This window comes from Diospyros lotus, chromosome 1 (assembly GCF_014633365.1).
Source record: "Diospyros lotus cultivar Yz01 chromosome 1, ASM1463336v1, whole genome shotgun sequence".
Lineage (NCBI taxonomy): Eukaryota > Viridiplantae > Streptophyta > Magnoliopsida > Ericales > Ebenaceae > Diospyros > Diospyros lotus.
This window is the reverse complement of record NC_068338.1, coordinates 4044940-4056466: the sequence shown is the minus strand read 5'-3', so window position 1 is coordinate 4056466 and position 11527 is coordinate 4044940. Positions and strand designations below refer to the sequence as shown.

Genomic DNA, 11527 nt, shown 5'->3' with positions numbered 1-11527 from the left:
GCTTGGTGGTATAATTTAAAGTCTTGGGAGAGTCCAAGTGCTATTTATAAAAATCCCTAAGTGTAATTTTATATTCCTTAAGAGGAATTATGATAAAATAGGGGGATTAAAAACTTTATATATGTAATTATATATATATAGGCGTGGGTATATATATAGGCAGAGTCGCGGGTTGCTTCCATTTCAAAATTTGAAATCAAATAGGAGAGAAAGAGAGAAGGAGAGTGAGGGCCGAGAGCCTTCGTGAGATTGCTCGGGAGAGCAGCCGAGAGTGAGAGATAGAGAGTTTGAGAGTGTGAGGGCCGATCGGCCATGGCAGCAGCTACCATGGCCGATGATGGAAGCTGGTTGCAGCAGGCCAGGGGCGGTTCCGGGTAGAGCTTCAAGCGGCGCGGGGGCAGCTTAAAGTCGACAGCAACGGCAGCTAGAGCAAGGTCGATGCTAGGTGCGCTAGAGGTTGGCGATGGCAGCTCAAACAACGCGCTAGGCAGAGCTGGAGTGGCCACGAGGCAGCTGGTGGCGGCCATGGAAGAGGCCGGCGAGCTCGTTAGAGACTGATATGGCTGTTGGCTACGACGAATGTGACCCGGGGTGGCTGAGCTGCAAGCTCCCAGGCGCGGCCATGGCGGATGCGCCGAAGCTGCAGCGCGCAGGGGGTAACTCTCAGTGGCTATGGCAGTGCGCGGCGGTGCTGGAACCGATGGCAACGAGTGTCGATGGCAGCTCTGGCGGGGGTGGCAATGGCGCTGGAAGACCAAGTGAAGGCCAGCGGTGCGGCCGCGTGAGGGTGGCTGTGCATCTTGAGGAAGAAGAAGATTGAAGGAAGAAGATGAACAGTGCCGCGGGAGAAAGAAAATAAGAAAAAAAAAGAAGAAATAGAAAAGAAAATGAAAAATAGAAAAAAAAATAAAAAGAAAAATCTGGAAAAATAAGAAAAATTCCAGAAAAATGGGGGAATAATTCTGGAAATTAATTCGAGGCTTGAGAAGCGTGTCGGAAGTTTGAAAATGGGATTTTAGGCGCAAGTGGCAGCTAAGGAGCCAACGCCAGTGTGGGCGTTTGATCGGCTTTCTCCTCCAGATTAGTTGAGGTAAATAAATTTAATTATTTTCTAGTTACTTTCATTATGTGAAGTAATAAATTATGTAGTATTGGTTGGATTAAACCCTGTGTTGGGGTTATTTGATGTTTGTTGATGGATAGTTTTGACGATGCGTGTGGCGAAGTTGAGGGCATTGGTTTAATGCCAGATGTTGATAGAGTTGGGTTTGTGTGTATTTGTATCTAGGTTCGACCGGGGAGGCAGTGATCCTAGAAGAGCTCGGAGTTCGGGCTAGAGTTCGTGCCGAAGCAGAGATGAGGCTTCGAGCCAGGTAAGAGACGGCCCCATGTGGAGGTGGCCTCGCAAGTTGGTAAATATGTCTGATAATGTTTTTATGTTGCATTGGCATGTAGTGGTTATATCTTGTGTGATGCAAGACCTAGTGGACCAATGGCCATATGGAGGACTAGTGTGGTGGGGGCTGATAGGTTAATACCTCAAACCTTAGTGGGTTGTGAGGATGAGTGGACCTAGCCTCATTTTCATGCATTGGCATACATAAACATGATTATATTCATATTTACATGCATTGCACCCTTACTGAGTCTTTATGACTCATGAGGTTTTACCTCATGTGTAGATGATGCAAGTCCGGATGCAAACAGGGATGGCGCCGGGAGGCCGTTGTGGCAACTAGCTGTGTTGCCCGAGTTATGTATTTTATTATTGCTTGTATGTAGCTAGGTGGGAGTTGTGTATGTATACCCTTGTGAGTAAATGTATGTGTTATTGAGCGTAGATGTATCTAATTGTTGTAAATCATTAGTGGGATAGATGATTGTGAGTTTGCGTGATTTATATGTGGCTTGAGTTGTTGAAACTAAGTTCGGACCGAGTAAAGATCAGCGAGATATGTTCTCATAAATCCCCAATACTCAGCGACGTGTTTGTATGCTAGCTTTGTGCCTGGGTCATCTCTGGCTTGCTATGGGGCGAGCTGAAGAGAGGTGAAGCTCACTTGGGTCTCGAGTCTTGGTCCGCTGAATTTTTCTTGTTTAAGTTGGGATCGATTCCTGAGTGGAACGAAGGGAAGGACGAAGCCTAGTTCCCACCTAGGGCGTTTCTTATTGAAACATAGTCCAACCCTTCAGTTGTGGTTTATCGGGTGAGTAATCCGGTCGATTATTTACCGGTGGCGCCCGTAAGTGGGAGCGGGTCGTTACATTTAAATTTTTGATTGATGAGTTAAGGCATGAACGAAGTGGCGAAGTGAATACATCTGTTTCTTTTTATGAGGGTAAATATATAATTTAATTATTAATTAAGTGTTTTATTCAATTCAAATTCATTTAATTTTTATTTATTCTAATGATTTTCTTTTTGGTAGATTGAAATTATGGAACAACAAGAATAATTATGGAGAAACAAGTAGATGAAGATCAAGGATGCTTGGTGTCAAATAACTTTATTTAATTTTTATGTTTCAAGAGTGAAAGTAGTATTTTTTTGAAGCATTGTTTTTATTTTAGAAACGATGACTTTCCATATATGAAGTTTTTTTTTATTTGTATTGTTGATTTTATTTATTATATTTAGCATTGTTGACTTTATTATTTCAAGCTTTTTTAAATTTTTTATTTGATATAAGGATGAATAATATTTGTCTTAAAAATAATTCCATCAATATGATTTTTATCACAAAAAATAATTTAAATGAAGAAAAAAAATTCATTGCTTGTTATTATTATAGTTACGACAAATGAATTTTTTTTGTCACAATTAGATTATTGAAAAATAATTTTATATTTTCAAATTTTGACAAAAAATCACATTTTTCAAAAAATTCATAACTTTTACCATTTTTTGACAAAAAAAATCACCTTTTATAATTATTGATATAAATAATTTTGTCACCATTGAGAATATGACAAAAAAATATTTGTCACCCTTTAATAATGTTGATGAAAATATTTTTGTTGCTATTTATGATTTTGGAAAAAAAAAATTTCATCAATGTTAATAATTTTTACAAAAACAATTTATCACTTTTATGAATTACTAATATAAATATTTTTCTCACTATTAGGACATTTAGAATATGATGAAAATATCTGTCACCCTTTGATAATTCTGACAAAAATATTTTTGTCACATTTTTTGATTTTGTGGCAAAATAATTTCATTAATATTAATGTTTTCTTACTAAAGAAATTCGTCACTTATGTGAATTATTGACACAAATATTTTTGTCACTATTGAGACATTGAGAATATGACAAAAATATTTGTCACCCTTTTATAATTTTGACAAAAATATTTTTGCTACATTTTTTGATTTTATGAAATACAATTTCATCAATATTAATATTTTCTTACTAAAAAAATTTGTCACCTCAAGTAATTACTGTAACACCCGAGATTTTTGTTTATTTCCTTTCTCGGTTCAAATATGTAATATCCAAGAACTTTCAATTGTGAAATGTACCAAGGATATTTAAGTTCAGATATATGATGAAATGAGACACTTTCAAGTGGTTACGAAAATCCTAAGACAAAAACTTAGTTTTCAAAGTAGTGGCAAAACTGTAAATACTAAGTCTGGGTAAAAGCAAAATTCTTGGAAAAACTCGGGCACAAGTGTAATGTTGGTAAACTAGCCAAAATATCAACCAAAAATATCAAGGATTAGCCAATGAACACTCTCCAAGTGTCCTTGTGAGGTGGAAGCATCCTATTGGGTGTTTAAGGATAAGATCAACGATGACGTGGCACAAATCTATTGGCCGGATTTCAATTAAAGTCTTAAGGTGGCTTATCTTGGAAGTTGTAATAATTAACTTTGCCCCAAAAGTCTTAGAATGGCTTACCTTGGAAGAAAGAGATTGGCTTACACTAGAAGCCTTAGAATGACTTAGCTTGGAAGTTGTAATGATGAACTTTACCCTAAAAGTCTTTGTAATGATGAATTTTACACAAAAGTCTTGGAATGGCTTAACTTGGAAGACTTGACTTGGAAGCCTTAAATTGTAATAATTGTATTGGCTTACAAAAGAAGTAGAGACTCATCTTGGAGGCCATGTGAGAGTTTGGATTGGAAGAGAATAGAAGCTTGTATGGGAAGCTAAAATCAAAGAAGGAAATATTCAAAATTTGTAATGATTAATCTTTATCCTAAAAGTCTAAAGTTGGAAGGTTAGGATTGGCTATGATTTAGCTTGCAAGGGAAGAAGATGATAAGGCTTATCTTGAAGGTGTATTTGGTGACCTAGGATTGGAAGAAGAAGAAGCTTGCATTGGAAGATTGGAAGAAAATTCAAAGTTGTAATAATTACTAGGGTAGAAAATGAGCAACTTGGAGGCCAAGTAAAATCTTGAGAATTTGGACATTTAAAGGCTATATAAAGGGAAGGAATTAAGGCCACGAGAAGCTAAGAAAATAGGAAAGAAAGCAAGTGCAACAAGAAAATGAAAGAAATCCAAGAAAATGAAGGAAAGGCAAAGGCTTGACGGAAAGTGGACAGTCACAAGGATCTGCCATAAGAGTCTTCCAATTGGAGAGGTAAGTATTATTTCTTCCCATAATCATGTAGAGGACTGAAATAGGAGTCTGTAGGTTCAAACGGAAGTCAATTCGGAGTTAAAATGAGAAAGATATGGCAAAAATACTAAAGGGTGTCAAATCTGCCCCCAAGACGTGAAAATAGGCGCCACCTCTTCTTGGGGCGCGTGAGAGCGCGTGGAATCCTCTTTTCCCATTAAATTTCACATATGAACCCATTATTTGATTACCTACAATCCAATATAAGATTACATGAGTTTTAGTTCACGAAAATATGCGTTTTGTCTACAGAAATACAAACCCAGTAAGGTCTGAAGCCTTAAACATTCAAATCTTGTCCAACCAAGTTGAGGTAAGTACATTATGAACTATTTATGTAACGACCCGTTAGTGGGTCCGGGTGCTATATTTTGCAATGAGGCATCTATGATATAAGAATGATAAGTTGTGGTGATTATCATGTGTAATTGTAGGTTACTTCCAAGAAAATATGGAAAAGTCAAATGTTTGACTTTAGTAAAGTGGGACCCGCTATATTCCGAGGTATGTGTCGGATTATCTCTTTGCAACTTGTGGTGTTTAATCAATGTCTAATTTACCCTTTCATATTAAGGAGTTAGCTTATTAAATGAAAAAGGGCATTTTGGTAAATGAATAAAGAGGGTAATTATATATAGAGAGAGAGAAGGCTTATTTTGCCCTAAGTGAAGAAATTAAATTGGAGAAGGGAGAGGAGCCGAACGGGAGAGCGGGAGAGAAGAACCAAGGTAAGTAAATTCTTCCTCTTCCATTCTTTCTAGATTTTGAAGCCTCCAAGAGTGATTAATCAAGCTAAGATTTCTTCTCTTCCCTTTTTCTCTTCTTTTTCTTCCATTTTGAGTGTAGGATCAAGTATATTGAAGAGAAAAATCATCTCAAGCAAGTCTAGCAAGGAGGAGGAGTTCTAAAGGCAAGCTCTTCTCCTCTCAATCTCTTCTACACCCTTTGATCTTGGTAATTTGAGAATTCGGAGTTAAATACCCCTATGATTTGCAAAACCCAAACCCATGTGGATACCTATGTAGAAAGGATTGTAAATCTCCCTCAACCCTTAGTTATTTCACTTGAAGTGTCTTGGAACTTCAAATAGGGTCTCTTCCACCCTATAATCCATGGGAGTTGTGGTGGGATTTGAAGGAGAGTGGTTTATATAAGTGATTTTGGGTTTTTGGCATGTATTTGGGGATGATCGGGAGTTTTTCTTTGAGTTTGGTCGACCAAATGTCTTTAATCGGTCGACCGATGGGTTGCAGAGGGTTCTGTTGGTCGACCAAGGGCTTAATCGGTCGACCAACTAGGTGTTTTGGTCACTGTTGGTCGACCGATCTTTCCCGTTTTCAGCCTGCGCATGCTCCAGTGTTTCAAGTATAAATTTTAGTAGAAAACTCCGATTGACGAACATTTGAAGGGTTGTAAACTAGACTCGATAGGCTTCGTTTTGGTATATAATTAAACCCATTTGGATAATATTTGGTCAGTCCATTATTGTGAGCTTTGAAGGGATTGATTCTCCCTTCTAATTATTTCAGGAATGAAGCTAAGTCCCTAAGTTCTTGTTAGAGGTTGTTGTGGATGAAAGTCCAGCATATGAATCCCTTTATTTTCAGAATAGTTATAGTTCTTTTTTTATGCATGTAAAGGCATGAGGTATGCATGGGGGATTCCATTTGGCTTGAGTGCTTGTCACACGATCATGTTATTTATTTGCTAGTTGTTAAGCACAAGCATTTGCATTTGGCGTGTGATTTACTAGTTGGGCGAGGCTTGGCGGGATGCTTGGCTTATGGGGCTTTGTATCCTGTCCAGTCTACTACGCCACCCTTATGTGCTGCATTTGCATGAGTCTTGGCGCCGGTTTTGAGATACAGCTGTACGGTGTCGGGCTTTCCCGAACCGAGTTATTAAGGACGCCTTGGCGTGCCTAGTTTTTATTTTGGACGCTTATGCGTGCCAGCGAGTGTGGTCGCTCCCACTCGAGCGAGCTTTAGCTCGTAGTTTAGAGACAGTCTGCCTTCAGGGCAGTGGCAGGTTTGTATCAGGTCTTGGGTGCCAGTGCATTCTTTATTTGGGCCCCAAGATCCAGTATGTGAGCATTGTTACTTTTCAGTTGATACCTGCTTCAGTTTATGAGCCTACATGACATGTTATGCATGAGTTTAGTTTGTTAAGTACTTAAGAGACAAGTGTATTCTTAGAGCCTATTCTTGTGCCTTCTTTTCTTATGAGCTTGCTGAGTCATTTGGACTCACCTTGTTTCTCTTCATTCCAGGTAAAGGCAAGGACCCGGTCATGGGCGAGTCTAGCGGTTCCCGACCTCTGGGTTAGACAGTGTACAGGGCTATGCAGACCTAGCAGTTGTCAGCCTGGGAGTTTATTTTTATCCATTTTGTCGCTTCCAGTCTATAGTTTTCTTCAGTTTATATGGGTCTGTATGGATTGTATTTATTTTTGTGGCCGGTGTGCCGGTGATGTATGTCATGCATGCCTGGGCTATGTAAGCCTAGAGATCAGCTGTTGTGTACCAGATTGAGGTTTTGAAATGCATGCCAGGATGGTAAGTTTCTTTTCTCAGTTTTCTTTTGATATTTATCAGTAGCATGCATGATAGGTCCTTTGAGATCAGGTTGCTTCTATTTCAGTAGGGCACCCGCTTGGGTTCTTTGGGGACCTAGGTGGGGGCCTTACAATTTATGTTGTTTAAGCATGCCCATGAATTATGTTATGTGGTCCCTCATGATATGTTATGTTCACGCAAGTTTTGGGACCGGAGCTCGGTAGCGCTACGCACAAGGGTTCGTGCCCCCGTAGTTGGTGGAACCTCTCATGTCTCCATGTGATATTGTATGTTATGTTATGTCATGACTTGTTTAAATACATATGATAGTTCTCTTGTACTTACTGAGACTCGCAAGAATCTCATCCCATATTTTTCCCCCAGGTGATTATGAATGAGGAGAATGGAGAAAGGACGTGGAACATGGTGGCTCCTTTAAAAAGGATTTATGTAAATCTAGTGGCTATTTGAAGATAAATTTTAATAGTCAAAATGATGTTTCTCTCTTCTTGTATTAGAAAGATTTTCAATATTACACTCTTATGATAGATGTACACTATTGCTACACCATATGTTCTTAAACCTTATATAAGTTTATGAACAGAGCCAAGTCTCATTTTAAGTCCGGTTTTCTCGGTATGGATGCTATGATATTTGCTAAGTTCTTCTTTCTTCTATTGAAGCCATGTTTTCAGTATCAAACTTTATATTTACACGAAAAATACTCTGAATCTTATTATGTTCGAAACTTTACTTAAGTTTATTAAAGTTTTGTTTCTCAAGTTTTTGTCTGCGCTAAACTTTGAATTTCATATGGATATTATTATTGTTAATCATGCTCTTAAGATTACGGGTGTCACAATTACTAACAAAAATATTTCTGTCACTATTGGAACATTGAAAAAAAATATTTTGTCACTATTGAATAATTTTGAGAAATTTATTTTTTCACTATTTCTATTATATCAAAAAAATATTTGTCACAATATTAGATAATTGACAAAATTAATTTTATCACATTAAAAATTATGTCAAATAAGTTTTGTCACTATTTAAATTGTGAAAATATTTTTCAATTTTATGACAAAATAATTTCATTAGTATTAATATTTTCTTATTAAAGAAATTTGTCACTTGTGTGAATTATTGCCAAAAATATTTTTGTCACTGTTGGGACATTGAGAATATGACAAAAATATTTATCATCCTTTCATAATTTTGACAAAAACAATTTTTGTCACATTTTTTAATTTTATGAAAAACAATTTCGTCAATATTAATATTTTCTTACAAAAAAAATTTGTCACCTATACTAATTATTGACACAAATATTTTTATCACTATTGGGAAATTAACACAAATATTTTATCACTATTGAATAATTTTGAGAAATTTATCTTCTCACTATTTCCATTTTATCAAAAAAATATTTATCACAATATTAAATAATTGACAAAATTAATTTTATCGCATTAAAAATTTTGTCAGTATTTAAATTGTGACAAAATACTTTTTGTCACAAGATACATTTTGTCACGATAAAATTTATGATTTTTATTTAAAATTTGGATTTATTATGACTAAATAGTACCTATTGTGAAAAAAAAAAATTCTTTTACAACAAAATAATTTGTCATAATAAGTTGGTTTAAGTGACAAAATATTTTGTCACAATAGAACTGTTGATATTGTGACAAAATTCAATTTTGTCACGATATACTTATTAAGACAAGCTTGTTGTGACTAACATGATGACAAACATTTTCGTCACAACAAGTATGTTGTGACAAATTTCATAGTTATTTCGACAAAATATTTTATCACAAAAACCCTAATTTCTTGTAGTGAATGTTGGAAATCATGAGCATTTCTTGTACTTGGAAATGAAATCTAGTGGAAACCCGCTTATTTAGTTTTGGTTAAGTTTACAGGTTCGATCCAATGCTTTCGTTGGTAAGGGTTTTCATAATGCCCATAGGTGATGTTAGCTTATATTTGATATCATTGTGTATTTGGAAAAGTGGGGCGTTACAGTTGGTATCAGAGCTAGAATAAATAGTTTGGTTTGGGTTTGAGTTAATTAACTTTGAAGATGCAATAGTGATATGAGTTATTTTGAGTTATGATATGACTAATCTTGGAAGATATTTTGGTATGTGACAGGAATGGATCCACGGATAGAAGAAAACCAATTTCAGCATGCCATCATAGGAGGATAAACTGCGTTGCTAGGAGGACGATATATGCATACGGGGGAGAGGTTAGGAGATTTTCTGAATTTAGTTACCCCTACTTTACAACAGTTTCCAACCTATGTGATGAATCCCTATATGGTGGACTTACAAATATTCTATTTGATTTCCTTACTAACCCCGGAGTGGCAGGACGCTGGAAACAACCTTCGCATTGTAATACCCTAAAACTTGTAAGCTATTTCTATTTAATAAATTAAACGATTTCCCGATTTTCTTTAGGTTCTCAAAGACTTGGGAATTTGTGAGATTCAAGGATCTTTAGGGGACTTAAGGGCAATGGACTTCAAAGTTCATTTAAACCTAACTTTGGATTCCAAAACGATATCAAAAGTGGCTGTGGATTTCAAACCCGAATTAAATTCAATTAATGGACACATGTCACCATATGGATGGAGACACATGGGTAGAAATGATTACATGGACACGTGGCGTAATTTGGATGGAAAATTAAAAGTAATAATGAAAGCTCATATCTCGAGGACACGTGGCGCCGTAGGATGAAAGCAATCATTACGGCTCAAATCTCCATAACATGTGGCGAAAATTCATTCGTTAAAGGGTTAAAAATGTCATGATAAGGCTCATATCTCAAGAGCCACTTGTCACCATGGGAAGAAAGCAATAATTAGGGTGTAAATCTCAAGTGCCAAGTGTCACCATCTTAGAAAGCCAAGTGTCACAATCCTATGGATTTAAGGGCACTATATAAGAATGCCTTGGGTTGGGTTTTTGGCCACCAAATTAAGGGGGTAAGTTGCTTATAAAGGAGGGGAAACTCTGCTGTAAAGAAGGGAAGGAAACCCTGCCCGAGTAGGAGCCAAAAGCAAGCCGTTGGAAGGCACGAGCCCCTTGAAATCCGTGCAAAACAGTAACCAAAACTGCAAGGTAAGCTCATCTTCTTTCTGTAACCACGTAGAGGGTTGAAAGAGGAGTACGTAGGTTCAAACGGCACTCGAATCGGAGTTAAAATGAGAGAGTTATGCCTGTTTTAATTTTCAGGGTCGGAAGTCCGTCTGGCGCGTGAGCCGCACGCGCCCAACAGAGCTGCGCGTCCAGGCGCGTGGCCAACTTTGTGGGAGCGCGTGTGGGCGCGTTATAGGTCTTCTTGGCTTGAAATTTTTCATGAAAACTCCTAATTTTAGTAGATACTTATATATCTAAACTTATTTTAGGTTTGGATACAAAAAGGTCTCGGTTTTTATAGAACAGTCCACTTGGAGCGACGTTTGGCCGTGAATTTGTGCAACCAAGAAGTGGGAAGCTTCGGTGAGTGGTTTCTAAACTGTATTTCTTACATGTTGTGCATATTATTGAGCATGATGGCGGTGATTGCATGCGCATATCATGTTATTTCATTTGATACGCATGTTTCTTTCCATTTGTTCATGCATCACTACGTGTGGCTTGTGACTAGTTGTGAATATCATGGGTGAAGGGAGTCTTCACTTGGCCATGTTGTTAGGCTGTGTTACATGATAAGGTTGGCAGGGGTGATTGCAACACCCTGGCGTCACATCCACCTGGAGCATGCATCTCTGCATTTTGCATTTGCACGCATGAAGTTATTTTAACCCTCACTTAGATTTAACGATCTAACCCGGGTGTTCATACCCCTGGAATATTCAAATGTTCCAGATCTGTCAGGCTCGGGCTCAAAGGGAGAAGGCCTAGAGGCGGCGCGAGTGTAGTTATCTTGTTTAGGCGTCTCTTATGATGTTGTAGTATGTTACAAGATTTGTACTCTTAACTTTGACAATATTTTGTCTCGTGGAGAATGAAGTCTACTTTCCCTGCTATCTTGATAAATTGTGTGTGTGAATGTTTATTTTATGGAAGTCCCAACATTTCAGGTTACGATCCTTACTGTAGTATATGGGATTTCCTTAACGCCCGTGTAAATATTATAGTACCTTATATACTATCTTGGGGTTGGGGCGTTACACGCATTTTGGGACCTTATGATGATTTTGTAACTTTTATTACCCACCTACGCGAGGTAGAGGCATACATAAACCCTGTGGGGAAGCGACAAACCAAAGTTGCGAAGAGGAACCTGAAGAATGAAATCTTACGCCACTT

The 11527-nt window shown here is 37.5% G+C and overlaps 2 long non-coding RNA genes across 2 annotated transcripts; both read left to right on the top strand.

Annotated features, from left to right (window-relative positions):
* Window positions 1-4395: 4395 nt before the first annotated feature.
* Window positions 4396-5200, top strand: LOC127799788 (uncharacterized). The gene is made up of 3 exons (XR_008022656.1): window positions 4396-4600; window positions 4892-4952; window positions 5074-5200. It is a non-coding gene; the product is annotated as an uncharacterized LOC127799788 (long non-coding RNA).
* A 4792-nt stretch (window positions 5201-9992) lies between these two features.
* On the top strand, window positions 9993-11294 carry LOC127792909 (uncharacterized). Its single transcript, XR_008021232.1, has 3 exons — window positions 9993-10333; window positions 10621-10714; window positions 11084-11294. It is a non-coding gene; the product is annotated as an uncharacterized LOC127792909 (long non-coding RNA).
* Window positions 11295-11527: the final 233 nt, after the last annotated feature.